Genomic DNA, 7,206 nt, shown 5'->3' on the forward strand with positions numbered 1-7,206 from the left:
TATATACACACACAACGTTTGTTCGTACATTTCCGAGACTGAGTCCCTTTAAAAAATGCGCTTTGGTGTAGTAGGTGTTTTGGTGTAGTAAGTGTCGCCCCCCCCCCCCCCGAAAAAAATTCCTGGCTTCGGGCCTGGCAAGAGTACATATTTAGTGGTTATTGCTTTGCAGTAAATTAAGATAACCAGCAGCACAAGCACAGTTGACGTTGCACCGGCATCTCGCCTGCATAGGGTGCTTTTCCAAAGCAGTTTCTAGACCTGGCTTGGCTGTGTGATAGAATACCTGACTGTAACGCAGAATGCTTGGGTTCGATTCCTGCTGTGATCCTAATTTTTATCCTTTGCATTCGTCGGGTCAACGCTGCCGATGTTGATGTTTCTTAACGCTCTCGCATTTAGATAACCACTGTCTGTTCTCGCCGTTCCCGGTTAGACATAAAGCTGTCAATCACATGTGGCGCATACCCGCACACCGCGGGCCGCGGTAAGCGGGTATGTGCCACACGTGTCCGGAGGAAAGGGTTTGACGACCTACGCAACAGCATTTTCACGATATTCATGTCATGAAAAGACAGTCATATTCGTCAAATCCCGTTACCCTCACACGCCAATATCGGTCTACATCTAGTAACGGAGGCGATCACGAGAGCACCTAGACGTAGATAGATAGATAGATAGATAGATAGATAGATAGATAGATAGATAGATAGATAGATAGATAGATAGATAGATAGATAGATAGATAGATAGATAGATAGATAGATAGATAGATAGATAGATAGATAGATAGATAGATAGATAGATAGATAGATAGATAGATAGATAGATAGATAGATAGATAGATAGATAGATAGATACGCTCAAAATGCATTGGGTTTGCTAAGAAATGTGTCGCATAAAAATAAAGCTTTAGTTCACAGCCCAGTTTTGTGCCCTTTACCGCAGTATGACCTTACTTTTCCCACGTGATTTTTTTTGTCCCTTCTCTTTAGTTCTCTGCCACCAATACTCTAACCGTCTCTTCTTTATTGCAATCGCGGGTGTGTTCAGCTTTCCATTGTTGTCCCTAAAACCCAGGCTTCAGGTAGGCTCGTGCTCAAACGTACACCTGGGTGAATATCACCACATTCAATCAGAACATGCTCCGCTGTTTCCTTATCTTCCCCACAGAATGTGCATTGTTCTTCTTATTTACTGAATCTCGCTTTATAACTAGGCGTTCTAAGGCAACCGGATCTCGCCTCAAACACTAAAGCGCTTCCCCTTGAATTATCGTAAAATGTCTGCCTCCTTATTTCGTTTTTGCCATTTCGGTAGTTACTCAGAGGCAGTTTTTTCTCCATTGCTGCCGTCCAATAAATCATCTCCGCCTCTCTGACTTTTCGTTTAACGCTCTTTGTTGCCATATCGCCTACACTGCCAGCCGTATAGTTACTAGTGAGCCTCCTAGTTCTTTTTATCCACTGTGTGTCAACACTCTTCTAATACAAATAACGGAAGGCCTTCTCTGCCTATCTACTCTCTTTCATATTCCTTAGCCTCTCTTCGAACCTTATTTTGCTTTGAGTGTCCCTCGCCTCAAAACTTGCGCATCCCATATCGCCCTTTACAGCCTCATTCGTCGTCTTCCCGTGAGCACCCAACGCGAGACGTCCCACAGTCCTTTGATTTATATCCATTCCCGATTGCACCTCTGCCCTCATGCACACCACTGAGTTCCCTAAAGTAAGCCCCGGAACTATTACACCTTTTCACAGAACTCGAAGCACCTCGTACCTATTGTATCTCCAGAACGTTCTGTGCTTCATTATTGCAGCATTCCTCTTTCCTTTTGCTGCCGAGGCTTTTTCCCGTACCTCCATGTACCTGTCACCCTCATTTATCCATACTCCGAGGTACTTCTATTCGCTTACTCTCGGTATTTCTTGGCCCTGTATTGACGCCGCCTGATCACAGGGATGATTGAATACCATCAATCCACATTTTGTTACACTAAATCCTAGTCCAAGAGCTTCTCTCTCCCTTCCGCATATATCCGCCAGCCGCTGTATACCATCTCGACTGTCCTCAAATATGACAATATCGTCCGCAGAAAATAAACCTGAAAGCTTCTGCTCTGTCATCACGCCGCCCTGTTTGTGTGACAGATTAAAACCAATGTTGCTACCTTCTAGCGCTTTTTCTATCCTCCCCATGTACAGCATGAATAACAGCGGAGACAAAGGACATCCCTGTCTCAGCCTCTTGCTAATATCAACGCTCCCTTTGCTACATATTCCTTCCCATTCTATGCAAACTGTATTTTCTCGGTATAGCTCCCTCAAAAGCTGTATACAGTCGTCGCCTGTGCCCATTCCTTGCAATATATTCCAAAAAATGTCCTCATTAACGTTGTCGTACGCCCCAGTGATGTCTAGAAAAGCAACGTACAGGGGCCTATTTTCTAGTTTAGATATTTCTATACACTGAGTACGAACAAACAGTTTATTGTCTAACCGCCTGTCGACTCTAAGTCGATTCTGAAGTTCTCCCAGAATAACGTTATGTCCTGCCCACGTTTCTATTTTTATTTTTACTGTCTGCATCGCCAACCTGTATAGTACCGATAAAATGGTTTGCGGTCTTTACGAGCGAATGTTATCCTTTTCTCCCTTGCCTTATAGATTAAGCCCATTCTACTTTTTCGCCAACTCTCCGGTATTTGCCTGTCCTGTAAGCATTTTCCTACGGCTTTCATCAGTGCTTCTTTAGTGTTATGTCCTAGTTCATTAATGAGGCTAACGGGAACCCCATCTAAACCCGGGGCAGCGCGCTTTGGAATTTTTTTTCTGCCCTTTTCCAGTTTAAATTCTCATGTTCTAGCTCTTCCTCGGTTCTTCCTACAGGGACCATGCCATGCCATGCAAGACTAGCTCTTCCTAAAGTGACCATGCCCAAAGGCCATCTACAGCCTCTACCATGCAAATTAGTTATTGACAACATTGGCACATTGTTAGGTGGACGCCTCTATCAATAACAGTGCAAGAACGCCAACGTGTCCCATGCGATAACTGGTGTTGTATAGCTGTCACTTCTACAGACGACGTGCACGTAATTCTAAAAGTTTCTGCTGGTTCATCATGCGACTGTGAAGGTACTCACGTCACGTAGCTGTCCAGCTGTCCACGTGTTTCGTACCACAAGGTGGCGAACACTTGATTGTTTCGGCGCTGGGTGCCATCCAGCAGATTAGCCAAGTTAACTGCGGATGTAGGTTCGAACACTTGTCCCGATCGGTAGCACTCGTACAGCATTAGCGGCCGCCGTTGAGCCAGCTGAAAAAGTGGCTCGCTATTTCGTAATTCCGACAATTAGGCGCGAAAGCACTAAACTTAGCCTGATTGTTTGTAAGTGTGTGCTTAATGCATGACTCGCAAATATTGGACATCAGGAAGGCCTACCTCGGGAACCTCACAAAAGTGCGTTTCGTAACACTGAGGGAAATCTAATTTATTATTTAGTAGGCACAAAGCATGTACTGATATCGGGAATGACAACACTTACTATGGAGCTTATCAAATCAAGCGCGAAAAATGTATATAGAAATGAACTGAGTACGTTATAAATATGGCGCGATTTGAGTGTCAAGGAGAGGGGCCTGTGCAGAGTTGAGGTGTTACTAACAAGTTTAGATTCATCTTCGACAGGCAGACAAAGAACATTATTGAGATCCTGAGCAACTAGTCGGGGGAGGGGAAGGAGAAAGGGGGAGGGGGAAGGGCTCCCGGTTCGCCACTGGCTGCTCCCATGTCGGAATCGGGAAGCCATGCCTCTCAGCTCTTTCAGGGGCCTTCTGGATGGCCGTTGACAGGATCAGAAATCGCGTGGAATGTTTTCGAGCCTAAACTGGCTCCTATCGAAGTTTAATTTGGTATCAACGCTTCGACCTTAACTGGGTCCCTTTCTCAGCGGTTGTAATAAAGGGGTCGGGGGAAAAAAACAGCGTCGTTATTGCTTCGTTCATTTCACTGCTGGCTCCTTCTCTCCTTACGCGTCTTGATTTCAAGATATTCATAAATTTCTGAATCATTGCTTGAACATTCTCTTTCTATGGCAAACGTATCGCGCGAATTTCGTGAATGCAGCTATACAGAACACAGGTAATTTTGCTCATTATAGCCCCAAAACTTTTCCCATTCATAGCGCTAAAATTACGTATAATCAGTCGCCGCCTTCTGCATGAGAACTGTGTGATGTGCGAGAGCAAGTGACGCTCGACCAAATATCTAGAAAGTTCGCTCGAACGTATTGTTTACTGTTTTTCATCATTAATATACTACTGCAAACACGCATTATGCTTTTTTTATTTCGTTAAGTTTTTACTTCACGAAAACCGGCAACACCAGGTTAAACACGCTCAAGGAAACTGGCAACGCCCAAATGCCCATAAAAATCACCACATTAAAAAAAAAGTTAATATCGGCGACCGGTATATGGGCCATAAAGGTGGTAGCGCTCTGCCATCTGCTTCAAAATCACCTCTCACACAGCCGCAGGGTGAAAGCGCATAAGACGAAGGCAGGGAGAAGGCTTGACACACACGAACGCTGACTTAAAACAGTATTTTATTTAGAAACAAGCAACCACATATAAGCCAAAACCCGCGAAACATCACGCGTGCGCCGTCTGCATGAAATTCCTATCACGACGCAAGAAACATATCTCTTTCTTAGAAAGAACTATTGACGGCTTTGAAACACATGCGTCACCTAATCTATCAATTAATTCCGCCTCAGTGATTTCGCGCATTATCTGATTTCTCGATCTGCTCTCAACTGAACATTCATTGTAAAGCGGATCAAACGTGGTCATTACAGTGCAAGATCTACAGTGTGCATCTAAAAACTCTCCTCTCATTTTGGACACGTAACGATGCTCCCGGAGCCTATCGTTAAGGCATCGTCCATGTCGACCAACATAAGTGCTACCAAAAGTCAAAGGCAGTTGTAAACGGTACCTTTTGCACAGTCAACGAAAGTGGTTTTATGCTTCTTATTGCCCTCACTCTTTTTGTAGACACACGCGCTAGCCAATCTGCACAAAACCAACGTTTACTCCTGCACGCTCATCGATGCGTTTGAGACGATGTGAAAAAGCGTGAATGTACGGAATCCTTAATGCTTTATTATTCGTGGGCGGCGAAATAGTCGTTTGCCGTAGCATGTGGTTCAGAAGGCCTTCGCAACGCTAACAAGTACATGCGAGGGGTACGGGGCATCCCTGAGGCGAAGTACCTACATGTTGAAACTGTTCACTCATGAGCACAGGGCAAGACCTACGCAAGGAATTGTACTGGCATAACTTAGCAATGCCCCTTTTCACCAGCTTCAAGTGTGCTGAGACATACGGGAGCAAAGGCTACAGACATAACTAATTAGCACAGAAAACGATGGACAAGGTGAAGGCAACAGACAGGACTCAGTGCTAAACTTCAACTAAGCATTTATTCGCACAAGAACATAAAAAACACAAGCTGCGCAGGAGGCTGCGCAACACGGAAAAGATCACTCAGAAAAAACGCCCACCATAAACGCCACTACTTTTTTCCCCCTTTCAGCTGTTCACATGTCTACGCAACCTACTCGTGCCACACCTAACCAAATAGTTATATGCTCAGATTTCTGTCAAGGTATGCGCATTCTTTATTGCTGAAAGTCAGCGACGGAGCACTCACACGCCGATCACCCACTTTTCTTATACAAAAAGCTTTAAAAAATTGCCCTGTCGAATTGCCCCCTGAAACCGCCTGAGCACACAAGTGCCTGGAAACTGCGCTGTACACATGCACCTTCGGCAATGGTCAGCGAGATGACCAGCAGCCGCGACAGCATTGACAGCTGCCCGATGTTCCTTCAAACGGTCGTTTAGACCAAACCCGTTTGACCAATGTAGCACTTTCCGCACGACACAGCAATCAGGTAAACCACTGCAACAGAGCAATATACGAAACGCGTGACATGCTTTTTGTCACAGGCTCGAGCCCCCTCCGCGTCATTCACCATGCGGCACGTCCCAGAGAGTTTTCTCGTCGCAGTAAAAACTACTTATCCGCCGCACTTTAGTGCTGCCTTCTAGAGTCGGTTCGACACTTTGTGCATGTACAGCACCGCTACAGGGCGCACCTGACTGCGCTGCTCACTGAGCCCAGTGGTAGGCAGTGCATGCTTCACCTCTGAAATCCTGCATGCTTTCTGCTACAGACACTATCGTGCTGCCAGGGAACCCGGCGCTTCGTACTCTATTGACCTGGTTACCGAAGGTTACACTCGCTAAGACTCTCCCACCCGCTAATCCGTGACGTCGTTGTCACGTGATCCGCAATCCCCGCTTCTCCTTCAAGGAGTTGTCCCCCGTGTGAATGCCCCTTAAGAAACGATATGTTTTGATCCATAGGCGTGTGCAGACTTTATTCTCCGTTATGGGGGAGGTGCAAGTAGGTGAAGTTTCACCGCAGTGCCCCCTCCCTCTCCCCAACCCTCTCCCACTGAAGCCCTTATGATCACACCGCGGTGCAAGGTTCTGCACCTGTGCGCATTCCTATGTTTTGCTCATTGGCACGTCGACATCCAGGCGTATGGCTTTGGATACTGCATCACCTCATGGTTATCCAAGTTATGATGCCGCGTGTGATGCTTCCTGCAACACCCTTTGATGCTGCCTACAAGGAGCTTCTGCTTGAGTTCAGCGAGGTGCATCAATCTGTGTCCGGAAATAAATGCGTGGGATCGAACGCATAGAATAAAGCATCATAAATAGACGATTCAAAATGGTGCAGGATCATGCAGAGCCGCTTATAGCACGTACATAGAGCTAGGTATCGAGAAAGCTACGCACTTGTCGTCTTTCCATGCGTGCGCAGCTATAAATATGAAATGAATACACGATAAGGTCTATACCCACCTCAATAAACTCTTTAGTTCGGCTGGCTTCCACCACAGAAAGTGCGATAATGGCAAGAAATACACAAGTTAAACCCGGCTGCTGTTTGTTCGTAGTCATCTTGAAGACAGAGTTTCTGCGATGTGAGACATGCGGCATGTTTACGCCTTGATTTTCATGTACTACAGCGGTGCTTCTTGTACAAACAATAATTGTCTATTTGCTATGGTATTTTCTGGCAACTCCCTTTTCATGGATCTTGGTAGTTTTGCATATTGCGTAAGT

Source organism: Rhipicephalus sanguineus, chromosome 5 (assembly GCF_013339695.2).
Source record: "Rhipicephalus sanguineus isolate Rsan-2018 chromosome 5, BIME_Rsan_1.4, whole genome shotgun sequence".
In the NCBI taxonomy this organism is placed as follows: Eukaryota; Metazoa; Arthropoda; class Arachnida; order Ixodida; family Ixodidae; genus Rhipicephalus; species Rhipicephalus sanguineus.